This window comes from Hemicordylus capensis, chromosome 2 (genome assembly GCF_027244095.1).
Source record: "Hemicordylus capensis ecotype Gifberg chromosome 2, rHemCap1.1.pri, whole genome shotgun sequence".
Classification (NCBI taxonomy): Eukaryota; Metazoa; Chordata; class Lepidosauria; order Squamata; family Cordylidae; genus Hemicordylus; species Hemicordylus capensis.
In genome coordinates, this window is record NC_069658.1 from 331,261,254 (window position 1) to 331,276,975 (window position 15,722).

The 15,722-nt window shown below is 44.9% G+C and overlaps 1 protein-coding gene across 1 annotated transcript in view; it reads left to right on the plus strand.

Moving 5' to 3' along the window:
- HK3 (hexokinase 3) overlaps positions 1-15,722 on the plus strand; it is an 88,022-nt gene that overhangs the window by 33,288 nt on the left and 39,012 nt on the right. The window lies entirely within an intron of this gene.

Consider the following 15,722-nt stretch of genomic DNA (forward strand, 5'->3'; position numbering starts at 1 on the left):
CTGAATTGTGTGTGAACTGCTCCCTGATAAGTTGCAGGGACTTTGGGGTAAATCTGGCTTATATTTATATTTATTTTATTTATCAAATTTGTACACCGCCCCAAATGTTAGTCTCTGGGCGGCTAACAATAGCATAAAACAAGTTAAAAACATATACAAAAAACTTAAAACAATTTAACAATTTAATAATAAATCAGAGATTAAAATCTAAAAAATTTTTTTTAGAAGCTGAGAAAGCTTGGGCAAAAAGATGGGTTTTCAGGTGTTTTTTGAAAATTGACAGAGATGGGGAGGATTGTATCTCAGCAGGGAGCGCATTCCACAATCTTGGGGCAGCGGCCGAGAAGGCCTCTGTGCAGCCACCAAACAAGTTGGCAGTAACTGGAGATAGATCTCTTGGGATGACCTCAATGGGTGGTGGGGCTCGTAGTGAAGAAGACTCTCTCTTAGAAACCCAGGGCCTAAGCCGTTTAGGGCTTTGTATTTTGTCCGGAAACCTATTGGCAGCCAGTGTAGCTCCATCCGTAAAGGAGTAACGTGGGCTCTCTGAGATGACCCAGAGACTACCCTGGCTGCCATATTCTGAACCAACTGAAGCTTCCGGACTATGTACAAAGGCAGCCCCACATAGAACTTATTACAGAAGTCAAGTCTGGAGGTTACCAACAGATGTACCACTGTTTTGAGGTTGTTGTTATTATTATTATTTCTTGTTTACACAGTCAGACAGGTGTTATTGACTGGTTTGTTTTATCCAGACATTGAGTCCTTCCCAAGGACCTGGGATGGCTGGATTTTATCATCAATACTGTTGGTTATTATAGATATAGTCGCAAAATATAGGCTCTTCCCAGTAAAGTTGCTTTTTGTAATTGGCTGATGGTGATTTCTGTGGCCCCTATGGTGTTGAGGTGCTCTTCAAGGTCTTTTGGAACTGCACCTAGGGCGCCAGTTACCACTGGGATTATTTTGGTCTTTTTCTGCCACAGCCTTTCAATTTCAATTTGTAGATCTTTGTATTTGGTGATTTTTTCTATTTCTTTTTCTTCTATTCTGCTACCCCCTGGTATTGCTAAGTCGATTATTTTAACTTGTTTTTCTTTCTTCTTGACTACAGTTATATCTGGTGTATTGTGTGGCAGATGTTTGTCTGTTTGTAGTCGGAAGTCCCATAATATTTTTACATCTTCATTTTCTACCACTTTTTCAATTTTCTGATACCACCAATTTTTGGCTACAGGTAGCTTGTATTTTTTGCAGATGTTCCATTGTACCATCCCTGCTACCTTGTCATGCCTTTGTTTGTAGTCAGTCTGTGTGATCTTTTTACAACAGCTGATTAGGTGGTCCACTGTTTCATCTGCTTCTTTACAAAGGTGGCACTTGCTGTTTGTTGTTGACTTTTCTACTTTTGCTCTTATTGCATTTGTTCTTAGTGCCTGTTGTTGTGCAGCCAGTATTAAACCCTCTGTTTCTTTCTTCAAGTTGCCATTCTTAAGCCATTGCCAGGTCTTGGTGATGTCTGATTTTCCACTTATATTGTGCAAATATTGACCATGCAGTGGCTTCTTTTTCCATTGTTCTGCTTGGTTCTTGACTTGTTCTTTCTTGTAGGCCTGCTTTGTTTCATTGGTGTTGAATAGTTTCTCATTATTGACCATTTGAAGTGCATCTTCTTCACTGTCCTTTATATATTCTTCAAGGCCTCTTTTCTCCTCCTCTACTGTTTGATGGACTTGCAGCATTCCTCTTCCACCTGAGCTGTGAGGGAGGTATAGCCTATCTACATCACTGCGGGGGTGCAGAGCATGACTGATGGTCATGATTTTCCTGGTCTTACGATCTAGCATCTCTAGCTCTGCCTGGGTCCAGTCTATTATTCCTGCACTGTATCTGATAACAGGTATAGCCCAGGTATTTATGGCTTGTATGGTGTTCCCACCATTGAGTTTGGACTTGAGGATTTTTCTAACTCTCCTGATGTATTCACTTCCAATTTTTCTTTTAACTTCAGTGTGTGCGATGTTATCAGCCTGGAGAATGCCCAAGTATTTGTAATGTTCTTTCTCTTCCAGGTTCTTGATGTTGCTTCCATTGGGCAGTTCTATTCCTTCTGTTTTTCTTATTTTCCCTCTGTTCATTATTAATGCAGCACACTTGTCTAGTCCAAACTCCATTGCTATATCACTACTGAATATATGGACAGTGTTTAGCAGTGATTCGATTTCTGACTGGGACTTTCCATACAACTTCAGATCGTCCATGTACAGCAGATGGTTGATTTTACTGGATGTTTTAGATGTTTGGTATCTGAGGCCTGTTTTGTTTAGTATTTGTGAAAGTGGGGTCATGGCGATTACAAACAACAGAGGGGATAGTGAGTCCCCTTGGAAAATGCCTCTTCTAATGCTAACCTGTCCAAGTGTCTCACCATTGATTGTTAACTGTGTACTCCACATGCTCATTGCTTTTTTATAAATATCTGAATGTTCTTGCTGACACCAGTTGTTTTTAAACATTTTAGTATCCATGTGTGAGGCAATGAATTGAAGGCTTTCTTGTAGTCAATCCATGCAACACTTAGATTGGTTTTTCTTCTCTTGCAATTTTCTACAATAATTTTGTTAATCAGCAGCTGGTCTTTTGTGCCTCTGGTGTTTGGGCAATTTCCTTTCTGTTCAACTGGAAGCTGTTTGTTAGTTAATAAGTGTTGCATCACTTCATCTGCTATTATTCCAGTTAATAATTTGAACATGGTTGGCAGATAGGTTATCGGTCTATAATTACTTGGAACTGCACCTTTTGCTGGGTCTTTCATGGTGAGGTGAGTTTTCCCAGTTGTTAGCCATTGTTCATTATCACCTCCTTGCAAAATGTGATTGAACTGTTTTGATAGTTGTTTATGAAGGCTTGTTAGGTGTTTAAGCCAAAAGCCATGCAGTTCATCGTCGCCTGGAGCAGTCCAATTTTTAATTTTCTTTGCTCTTTCACTTATTAATTCTGGTGTTATTATTAGATCTTGCATTTGTTGGTTACATTTTTTGACCTCTTTCACCCAGCCTGCTTTTTTATTATAATCTATTGGATTGTCCCATAATTTCCCCCAGAATTGCACTGTTTCTTCTTTATTTGGTGTTTCTACGTTTCTTGCAGTTTCTCCTTCTATGCTTTGGTAGAAATGTCTCTGATTCAACTGGAATTGGAGGTTCTGCCTATGTTGTATAATTCTGGCTTTGTATCTGCTATTCTTCTTTGACACTGCTGTTATTTGCTGCTTTATTATTTCCAGGACTTCTCTAATTTTCCTTGAATCTAGGTGGTATTTTTGGATCAGATACTGTTTGGTGTTTTCATTCTTCAGCTTCTTGTCTTTCATATCTTTCAATTTACTAGCATCCGATCTAAGCCTGGCGATTTTATTTTCTAATCGAATCTTACATTTAGGTGATGTACTACTTTCTTTTTTGACAGGTCCACTGATCTTATATCCGAGCACTTGTGTTGTTATTGTTGCTGCACTGTACATTAGTTGGTTTGTTTCTTGCAAGTTCTTGGTTGTTATTTCTGCAAGTGCAGCACTGACATCTTTTAATGCCTGAGTGAGTTGTTTTTTGGCAACTGTTTTTAGAGCTGGAAGTCGAACCCTGGTGGTTGCTTGGTTCATGTGCTCAATTATTTTTTTCTTTAGTTCTTGTTGCTTTTCTGTTAAACGGCATTTGGGTTTTTGAGGTGAAGGCAAAGGGGAGGTTGCCTGGTTTTGATTTTGAAACAGTGCAGCAACGGTGGTATCCTCTATTTCCAACACCTCCTCCGCCTGAGCAACTGCTTCAGTTGGTGGTAATTCTTCTTCCATATCTTGAGCCTGTGTTGCTTTTTGCAGTTCTTCCAGCTCAACTCCTGTGAATATTTTATTTCTTATTATGAATCTTCTCTGGTCTGCTAGCCTTTGTTCTGTTATTTCTGTATCTGGATGCTTCTCTTTCCAAATTTGGTACATTCTTTTTAAATAACCTCTTCTAGTTGGACTAGACTTGTAATTGCAGATCATTATTTCCTTATTGGCATTTTTCGTATATGGGATGGCTGAATTATCATCATCATCATCATCATCATCATCATCATCATCATCATATTTTATACTGCCCAAAACTTACATCTTTGGGTGGTTTACAACAAGATCATTGATCTCGAGAAACGGGTGCAGCCAGAGTATCAGGTTAAGGATTGGTCCTTAACCTGAGAAACCTAGGTGAGGTGTGAATCCAGAAGTACTCCCAGACTGCGAACCTGTTCCTTTTGGGGAAGCGTGACCCCATCTAGAACAGGTAGATCGACATCGTCTCTAGAGTTTTGACCCCGCACCATAAGTACCTCTGTCTTATCTGGATTCAGCTTTAGTTTATTCTCCCTCATCCAGCCCATTACTGCTTCCAGGCAGGCATTTAGGGAGGATATGCCAGCTCCTGAAGAAGTTGACTTGGAGAAGTAGATCTGGGTGTCATCAGCATACTAGTAACACCCAGCTCCAAATCTCCTGATGATCTCTCCCAGCAGTTTCATGTAGATGTTAAAAAGCATTGGAGAAAGTACGGAGCCTTGGGGGACGCCATACTTAAGCTCAGATTTTGAAGAGCAACAATCTCCAATCGACACCATCAGGATTCTGTCCGAGAGGTAGGAGCGGAACCACTGTAAAACAGTACCTCCCACCCCCAATACCCTCAGACGTTCTAGAAGGATACTATGGTTGATAGTGTCAGGGTCTGGCCAACTTCCAGGGAAGATCACGAGACAAAATGGAGCTGCTGAAACTGGATACGGCTCGGGAAGTTCGTCTTGACCGGACTTGGCTGCACGTTGTCGACACGGAGGTTGACAAATGTTGCTTTTCAGCAGTGAGTAGAAGGCTGGTGATGTGATTTATAGTGCAAGCCGAGAGCTCCCAGCTGGCAGGAATTCAAGGCTTATCAGCCCTCTGCAAGAGGCGTTTGCTTCTCCTAATAGTCTCCAATTGAGCCCTGCGTCTTGTAAGACGCTGCTGTTGTGGAGTCAGCGGGGGTTGGTTGCATAGCTCCTCTTCGGATTGGTCCTTCACGATTTCTGCTGCCTCAGGTTGTTGTGCCTGCTCTGAATCATTAGCCACAACTGTTTCATGAACACTGACAGCCGGGCTCTGCCCCTCAGACACTCCTGCATTGCCTGGAAAGTTGACAGCTTCCCCTTCCTCCTCGCTGTCTGAGATCGAGGGTGTGACAGATAGTATTGAAAGCCGCCGGGAGATCCAAAAGGACCAACAGAGTCACACCTCTTCTGTCAGTTGCCAATTGGAGATCATCCATCAGTCTCCACCCCATAGACCGCCTGAAAACCTGTTTGAAATGGGTCTAGATAATCAACTTCCTCCAAGACCACCTGGAGCTAAGAGGCCACCACCCTTTCAGTTACCTTGCCCAGCCATGGGAGGTTGGAAACAGGCCTATAATTGCTCAACTCTGAGGGATCTAATGCAGGCTTCTTTAGAAGAGATTTAATGATTGCCTCCTTGAGACAAGGAGGCATCCTGCCTTCCCTCAGAGAAGCATTTATGATTTCCACCAGGATGTCTACAACAGCCTCCCTGCTAGATAGAACAAGCCATGTTGGACAAGGGTCAAGAGAACAAGTGGTAGGCCTCACCACTCCAAGCAGCTTGTCCACATCTTCAGGAGTCACAAACTGAAATTGATCCAGTCGAATCACTTAAGAGGAGTGGTTGGGCACCTACAGTTCAGACATCAAATTAATTGTGGAGTTTCCATCTAGGTTGGCCCGAATCTGAGAGATTTTATCTGCGAAAAACTCTTTAAACACATTGCAGCGGGTAACTGATGACTCCAAATTCTGGTTCAAGGGAGGGGGAGAAGATACTAGTCCCCTCACAACCCTGAACAATTCCACTGGACGTGAAGTCGCAGAGGTAATACGGGCAGAAAAGAACTGCCTCTTTGCCGCACGTATTGCCTGAGCATAGATCTTTAGATGTGCTCTATGTCGCAATCTGTCGGATTTGAGTCAAGTCTTTCTCCACTTGCGCTCCATTCGCCTACCTTTCTGCTTCAGCCCCTGTAGATCTTCCATATACCAATTTTGAAGCGGGTCGGAGGGGATGCTTGGGAGCAATCGTGTCTACTGCCCTGATGAGCAAGTTGTTCCAATTCTCAACCAGGGCATCAACAGGATCACCGGCAAAGCCAACACTGAATCCCTCCAAGGCTTCTTGGAATCTTACTGGATCCAATAACCTCTTCGGGCAGACCATTCTAATAGGCCCATTGACCCTGAGGAGGTGGGAAGTGGTTGTAAGTCCAACCTTAACCAGATGGTGGTCCGTTCATGACAATGGGGAAATCACAGGGGTCCCCACCCATGGAACACCACCCTGATCAGAATAAAAGACCAAATCAAGTGTGTGACCCGCAATATGCATCAGTCCAGAGACCACTTGGGATAGGCCCATCGTTGTCATGGCTGCTATGAACTCCTGAGCTACCCTGGACAAATTGGTCCCGAAATGAACATTGAAGTCCCCCAGCACCAAGAGTCTGGGAGACTCCAACGCAAGTTCCATGACCAAGTTCGTGAGCTCAGTAAGGGATTCCGCTGGGCAGCAGGGCGATCGCTACACCAACAGAAGTCCCAATCTATCCCTGGTCCCCAAATCAAGTACACACATTCAATATGGTCTGATACCCTAACAGGGGCCCTGGTAAGGGAGATGTTATCCTTATAGACCACAGCCACTCCACCTCCCCGCCTACGTCCCCTCACCTGGTCCTCTACAGAATATCCTGGAGGAAGAAGTTGGGACCAGACTGGACCACTAGCCTCCCGCAACCAAGTCTTGGTAATACATACCAAGTCGGACCCTTCATCCATGATCAACTCATGGATGAGTTCAGGTTTATTTTGGATCGACCTGGCTTTACAGAGGATGAGGGTAAGGCTATGTGGGTTGTTGGCAATGCTCCCCGAGGTCAAAGAGCTGGCAGGACAGCCGGAAAGGGAGACAGCTGTTAAATTTCTAACTAACCTTCCCCTGGAATGGCCTGCTGACCTGCCAACTTTACTTCTTCTATTCTCCACCACCACCGGGATAGTTGCCCTATAGTCAGCAAAGGCACCCCCTGTCCCCTCATTTCCAGATGAACCCAAACACATTACAACAACTTCAACCCAAGTCCAAAACAGCTTAAAACTGATTCAACAGAAGGCCTCTAGTCCTCACCCTCGTTCTCTCCCAAAGTGGCTCCCACAAAGGGGCGACCCCCTTTGGTGTCACCCCTTCGGTGGTGAACCCGCCGGTGGGTGGGCCCACCGCCACAAGGAGCCCTCCTATAAAGCCCAAAACTGAGCAGATGACTCGAGGAACAGCTGAGTCACTCAGGGGCTGGTCCCAATCCTGCCCACACTTCTCACAGATGTTACCCTGAGGCTGCAGCCCACAGGGGAAGCAGAAGCAGGCAGGCAACAGCAGAAAGAACCCCAGCAACCACCAGGTCTCTCACTCCAGGCAGCTCACTCCAGGTGGGAAGTGGATGGACTCTCCTTCCTCTCTGCTGGGCTTCTAATTAATTAATTAATTAAACGTCTATACCGCCCAAACTTTCGTCTCTGGGCGGTTAACATAAAAACAATTAAAACACATATAAAAGTTAAAACAATGCAACAATTTTTAAAAAGCCATAAAATTAAAGACAGTTTTTAAAAGCTGGGAAAGCTTGGGTGAAAAGATGGATTTTCAGGCGTTTTTTAAAAATTGCCAGAGATGGGGAGGATCGTATCTCAGCAGGGAGCACATTCCACAATCTTGGGGCAGTGGCTGAGAAGGCCCGTCTCTGTGTAGCCACCAAACGGGTTGGTGGTAGCCGGAGATGGACCTCCTCGGATGACCTCAATGAGTGGTGTGGCTCATAGTGAAGAAGACACTCTCTTTAATACCCAGGGCCTAAGCTGTTTAGGGCTTTATAAGTTATAACTAGGACTTTGTATTTTGTCTGGAAACCTATTGGCAGGTTTCACATAGTGGAAACTATGGAAACATAGTTTCCACTATGCGAATGCACCCCCTCCATTCCAGAGCAGATGCCAGTTAAAGGGCTTTAAAAGCCCCGTGTGAAAAACTTCCAGGGGAGAGCAGCTGTTTCTATCCAATCCCAGCACAACATCCTTCCAGTGATTGTCACTGGCGTCCATGTCTGCCTTATTTTTCTTTCTAGATTGTGAACCCTTTGGGAACAGGGATTCATGTTATTTCTTTTTCTATGTAAACTACTTTGATAATCTTTTTGTGGCAAGTAGTATATAAATTTTAACAAATAAATATTAACAACATTAAAGCAGCCTACAGTAATCTTTCCTCTCATTGGAGCTCTTTCCCTTCCCCACTCCCAAATTTATCACCATTTTGGGGAGTGGGAAGCACACTCGTAATATTATTACAAAGTAGTATTTTTCCAACACAGAGTAATGGGTAACAATTATATTTATTCGGGTTAAGCATCTCCTACTTTCTCCTTAATTTCTGGTACACAAAGCAGTCCACTAGGCAAGGTGGTAGAACTTCCACTTGCCCAGTACCATAAATGTGTAAATTCATTTCTAAACTAATGCTTTGGTATGAAGCTTCCAGTACTTTTGAACATATGGATTGAAATATGCCCAGTATGAAAATTTTAAAATAATTTTCATTATTAAAAAGTAGGCTAAATCCAATAAGATCATTGAATCCTACTGCCAACTCTAGCCAATTTTTTAAAAACAACAACAACATCACACACACACACCAGCAAAATTTGTTTGAGAGGCAAAAATGGGATGAGATTAGTGAGCATGCAGCTCAGGTGAGATTCAAACTATCAGCTTCTGAACTCAGAGCTCACTTACATGACTACTACAGCACTGCTCCCATTCCTGTCTCTGAGAGTTCTTCACAGTGTAAATAGCCTTCCCTTAACCAACTCCATCATGGAATGCAGAGGCGTAACTATAGGGGGGGCAGGGGGGGCACGTGCCCCGGGCGTCATCTTTTCTGGTCATGTGGGGGGCGCCGCCATGACAAAAAATTTTTTTTTAATTTTTTTTTTTAAATTTGTTAATACAAATGTTTCCTGCTCAGTGCAGCAGCGCTGCAGCAGTCAAGGGAGCGCGTCGGCGCCCCCTCCCCCACGAGAGGTCCCTTCCGCGCTGCCCGAGAATTGGCGGCGGGCGCTTGTGAGGAAAAACCTAAGTCTAATGTCGCATGTGGGGGGGCGCCATTTCAGTGCTTGCCCCGGGCGCCGTTTTCCCTAGTTACGCCTCTGATGGAATGTTCGGCCTTCTCCAGTGTTTTAGCTTCTAATTTACTCCAGGCACATACATCACAATATCTACACTTGATCTTAGCCAAAAGGCCAAGAAGCGATACAATATTATTTTATTCTGGATTATTTAATTCCTAATGTTTTGTCAGGTTGGCAGCATTCCACTTCCTGAAACTAAAAAATGGGGCCCAGGGCCCTTTTATGGGAGAGCAAGGGGACATTTGCCCAGGCGCAGATCCAGGATGCGAGCGTGGCACGGCAGCCCCTCTCACTGTACCCGTTGTCATTAGTTTAGTCTTCCTTACATTTAGTTGTAGTCCCATTTTTTCACTGTGCTCCTTGACTTTCATTACCAGAGCTTGCAGATCATCCACATTCTCAGCTATCAGAGTGGTGTGTGTCATCAGCACAGCGCAGTCAAGGAGCACAGTGAAAAAATGGGACTACAACTAAATGTAAAGAAGACTAAACTAATGACAACGGGTACAGCAACCAGGGAGGGAAAGTGATCTTGTGGTAGCAAGCATGACTTGTCCCCTTAGCTAAGCAAAGTCCGCCCTGGTTGCATATGAATGGGAGACTTGATGTGTGAGCACTGAATATATTCCCCTTAGGGGAAGGAGCCGCTCTGGGAAGAGCAACTAGGTTCCAAGTTCCCTCCCTGGCATCTCCAATATAGGGCTGAGAGAGATTCCTGCCTGCAACCTTGGAGAAGCCACTGCCAGTCTGTGTAGACAATACTGAGCTAGATGGACCTATGGTCTCACTCAGTATACAGCAGCTTCCTATGAACCAGCCTCAGAATTGACAATGAAGACATTGAAGTGGTGGATAGCTTCTGCCTTTTAGGATCAACTGCCAACAGTAAAGGATCCAGCAGTCAAGAAATTCGCTGCAGACTAGCACTTGGTAGGGTATGTTGCAGTGAAGGCCTGAAAGGATATTTATATGCTGTGATGAGTCTACACCTACAAAGATTAGAATTGTTTGGACAATGGTTTTTCCCGTGACACTCTATAGATGCGAAAGCTGGACTTTGAAGAAGCAAGATAGAAAAAGTATTGACGCTTTTGAACTTTGGTGCTAGAGAAGACTTTTGAGGATACCATGGACAGCCAGAAAAACAAACAAATGGATCATAGAAAAAATCAATCCAGAATTTTCACTCAAGGCACAAATGATCAGGCTCAAACTATCATACTTCGGACACATTATGCAAAGATCCAGCTCCCTGCAGAAGTCCATAATGCTGGGGAAAGTTGAAGGAAATAGAAGAAGAGGATGACCAGCAGCAAGGTGGATGGACCCGATTACAACAACAATGAATGCACCACTGAGAGACCTTAAAGGCCAAGCTGAAGACAGATCATCCTGGAGAGAATCTATATAGTCGCTAAGAGTTGACACCGACTTGGTGGCACGTAATTAATCAATCAATTATATATAAGGGATATAATTGATATATATCTATTATTTATATACTATTGCACAATTCCACTTGCACAATTTTTGTGCTGTGCAACAGTATTCTTGTGCAACTGCCTAAGAACATCACCATATTATGTTCCACCACATGCATAACATTTGCAGTATGTGAGCCACAGAGAAATAGGGGTGGGGCTCAAACGAACAATCTGTCCCTGCTGGGCCTCTCAGAGTCTGAAAAAATCCCTGGTGGGGCAAGATGATTCTTCTTATTATTATTATTATTACATTTATATCCCGCTCTTCCTCCAAGGAGCCCAGAGCGGTGTACTACATACTTGAGTTTCTCTTTCACAACAACCCTGTGAAGTAGGTTAGGCTGAGAGAGAAGTGGCTGGCCCAGAGTCACCCAGCTAGTTTCATGGCTGAATGGGGATTTGAACTCGGGTCTCCCCGGTCCTAGTCCAGCACTCTAACCACTACACCACACTGGCTCTCTGATGATGATGATGATGATGATGATGATGATGAAGAATATTTATATACTGCTTTTCAACAACAAGAAGTTCTCAGTGTGTTTTACACAGCAAAATAAATTAGAAAATAGTTCCTTGTCCCAAAGGGGCTCACAAAGTCACAATCTAAAAATAAACAGAAAGGACACACAAGCAGCCGCCACTGGGAAGGACACTATGCCAGGTTGAATTGGTGCTAATAAACAAGAGCCATCACTTTAAAAGCTGCCTCCTTGTCCAGTTAGTAAGTGAAGTCAGCTCTTGAAAGGGATTAAAAGAAAAAGAAAAACAGGTACATGGTGGAGCACAGCTCTGTGAAGGTCTAGAAAAGAGGGAGGGAAACTGGGGAGGAGGAGATTGATTTGGGGGGAATTGAAAAACCTCTGATACTGTATTTTCTTCTCCAGAATGATGAATGAAACACATTTAAAAATAGTTGCTGACTGCATCCCATGATGCACTCCTTCCTGTCGTAGCCCTGACCCGTGGATGCTGCCTGCAACCACACAGAGCCTCCATGGCTCTTAACAATTGTGTCATCACTGTAGGATACTGCTCTCATTTGTTCCTATGGAAGAAGAATCCCACAGCATGGACACAATTCTTAACACTTAGATTCCGTCTCCACAATTACTTCAGTGTCCAATGTGGAGGTGTCCAGCGACTCCTCTAGTGTGGTTAGGTTGGATCAGGTCCAGTTTGTGACTCCTGAGGATGTGGACAAGCTGATTGGAACAGTGCAGCCCACCACCTGTCCTCTTGACCCTTGCCCGACATGGCTTATACTATCTGGCAGGGCGGTTGTTGTAGAAGGTCTGGTAGAGTTTATAAATGCGTCTCTGAGGGAAGGCAGGATGCCTCCTAGTCTTAAGTAGGCAATTATTAAACCACTTCTGAAAAAGCCTACCTTGGATTCCTCAGAGCTGAGTAACTACAGGCCTGTCTCCAACCTTCCACGGCTGGGCAAGGTAATTGAGAGGGTGGTGGCTTCCCAGCTCCAGACAGTCTTGTAGGGGTGTGCACGGACTGGTTCGGAGGCCATTCTACTGGCCTCCGAACCGGTCTGGAGAAGGGGTGGTTTTGGTTTGGGAGGGTTAGGGTGGGGGGTTCCATTAAGGGCGGGGGGGCTTTACTTACCCCTCCCGCCCTTTCCCGCGTTGGCGCCGTAAATATTGCAAAAAATCCGGGTGGCAGGATCCCTCGCCGCCCGCTTCTATTATGTATTATGGCTCTGCTCCTCCTTATTTTAAAAATCGGGGGGCGGCAGGGTGCTTCCCTGCCGCCCCCTCGAAGCCCCCTGCTGCCGCTGAAGCCCCCTTAAATCTCGCCCAGACCGGAGAAACCGCGCTCGGGCGGGCGGCAGCGAGACGTCCGCCTGCCCGCCCGCCCGCTCCCTTCCTTGCCGAGTGCGAAGTGCAGGGAGCCTTCTGCGCATGCACGAAGAAGGCTTCCTAGTTCCTTCTTTGCGCGTGCGCAGAAGGCTCCCTGCACTTTGCACTCGGCAAGGAAGGGAGCGGGTGGGCGGGCGGACGGACGTCTCGCTGCCGCCCGCCCGAGCGCGGTTTCTCCGGTCCGGGCGAGATTTAAGGGGGCTTCAGCAGCAGCAGGGGGCTTTGAGGGGGCAGCAGGGAAGCACCCTGCCACCCCCCCGATTTTTAAAATAAGGAGGAGCAGAGCCATAATACATAATAGAAGCGGGCGGCGAGGGATCCTGCCGCCCAGATTTTTTGCAATATTTACGGCGCCAACGCGGGAAAGGGCGGGAGGGGTAAGTAAAGCCCCCCCGCCCTTAATGGAACCCCCCACCCCAGCTCCGAACTGCAGCTCCGCGGTCTGGTGCACACCACTACAGTCTTGGAGGAAACTGATTATCTAGACCCATTTGAAACTGGCTTTCGGGCTGGCTATGGGGTGGAGACTGCCTTGGTCGGCCTGATGGATGATCTCCAACTGGGAATTGACAGAGCAAGTGTGACTCTGTTGGTCCTTTTGGACCTCTCGGTGGCTTTCAATACTATTGACCATAGTATCCTTCTGGAGTGTCTGAAGGGGTTGGGCATGGGAGGCACTGCTCTGCAATGGTTCCGCTCCTACCTCTCAGGTAGGTTCCAGATGGTGTCCCTTGGAGACTGTTGTTCTTCAAATTCTGAACTTTTGTACAATGTCGCTCAGGGCTCTGTATTGTCTCAGATCTTGTTTAGCATCTACATGAAACCGCTGGGAGAGATCATCAGGAGATTTGGTGCAGGGTGTTATCAGTATGCTGATGACACCCAAATCTATTTCTCCATGTCAGCATCATCGGGAGAGGGCATAACCTCCCTAAATGCCTTCCTGGAGTCGGTAATGGGCTGGATGAGGGATAACAAACTGAGACTGAATCCAGATAAGAAGGAGGTACTCATTGTGCAGGGTCGAAACTTGGGAGACGATTTTGATCTGCCTGTTCTGGATGGGGTCAAACTTCCCCAGAAGGAACAGGTAGGCAGTCTGGGGATGCTTCTGGATCCAAGTTTCTCCCTGGTGTCCCAGGTTGAGGCAGTGGCCAGAGGTGCCTTCTATCAGCTTTGGCTGATACGCCAGCTTTATCCGTTTCTTGAGATAGATTACCTCAAAACAATGGGACATCTGCTGGTAACCTCTAAACTGGATTACTGTAATGTGCTCTATGTGGGGCTGCCCTTGTATGTAGTCTGGAAACTACAGTTGGTTCAGAATGCGGCAGCCAGGCTGGTCTCTGGGGCATCTAGGAGAGACCATATTACTCCTGTATTGAAGGAGTTACACTGGCTGCCGATATGTTTCCGGGCAAAATACAACGTGTTAGTTATAACCTATAAAGCCCTAAACAGCTTGGGCCCTGGGTATTTAAGAGAATGTCTTCTTCATTATGAACCCCACCGCCCATTGAGATCATCAGGAGAGGTCCATCTGCATTTGCCACCAGCTCGTCTGGTGGCTACTCAGGGATGGGCCTTCTCCGTTGCTGCCCCGAGGCTTTGGAATATGCTCCCTAGTGAAATAAAAGCCTCCCCATCTCTGACAATTTTTAAAAAGTCTTCAAAGATGCACCTGTTCACGCAGGCTTTTAACTGATGCTGCTTTGTTGGTTTTTAATGTTTTAGAACAGGCATCCCCAAACTGCGGCCCTCCAGATGTTGCTGAACTACAACTCCCAGCATCCCTAGACACAATTTTTTGTGGCTGGGTATGCTGGAAGTTGTAGTTCAGCAACATCTGGAGGGCTGCAGTTTGGGGATGCCTGTTTTAGAATATTGTTTTAAAAATTTTAAATTGTCATATTTTAAATTTCTTGTTTTTAACTAATGTTTTAATGTTGTTTTTATTTTGTTGTAAACCACCCAGAGATGTAAGTTTAGGGCTGTATAAAAATATGTAAAATAAATAAATAATAAATTAATTAACTAACAGTCATGGAGGCACTACATGGTTGCAAGCAGCATCCATGGGACTTTCAGGACAGAAGGAACATGTGTGCCCCACTCTTCCATCAGCAGGACACAACGCACAGTATGTGGGAAGGTCACTCTTTTAAAAGACTATTATTACACTTACACTTGTAAGTGTAATACTATTGTTACACTTACTTATTGTTAGCACTTATACTGCTGCAGAACTCATAAGAATATAAGAACAGCCCTGCTGTGTCAGGCCCAAGGCCTATCTCGTTCAGCATCCTGTTTCACACAGTGGCCCACTAGACCACAAGTCCTAGATCCAAGTTTCATAGGTAGTTATCTTAGTGGTATAATTATAATTATTATTTATTATAGCATTGCTCCTGCATTTGCATGACTAAACTATACCTTCCAAGATTTTAAAGATGAAGATAAGTGTTATGCTTGTAACATGCTAATTCCAATAAAAAGGGTCACTGCCTGAGCTTCCTCCTGCCTACTCTTTCTCTCTCTTACATATTGTTTAAGCCTCAGCTCCACCTTGGCTTACTCTGCAATAGCTTTTCTTGTTACTCTGTAGAATTAATGGATTTCATTGCCACAAGATGTGATGATGGCCACTAGCTTAGATTGCCTTAAAAGAGGCTTAGACAAAACCATGGAGGTAAAATACATGGAAATAAAAAAATTCATTAGTCTTGATGGCTACAGGCTACCCCCAGGTTCAGAGGTGGTATGCCTCTGAAGACCACCAGCAGCAGGGGAATAATGGTGAGAGAAGGGGGCATGCCTTCATCTCCTGCTTGTGGGCTTCCCAGAGGCATCTGATTGCCCACTGTGGGAAACAGGATATAGCAGAGCTCTTCTTATGTACTGTTTTAAAATTCAAGGGAATTTGCTCTTTTGGCTAAAGATAGATGTGAAACATAATTAACCTACAACAAATTATCAGCAGCTCAAATAAGCCCACCAGTGGATGAAATAGCAGACTTAGCGTTCATGTGCATACATTTAGACAAGATGCA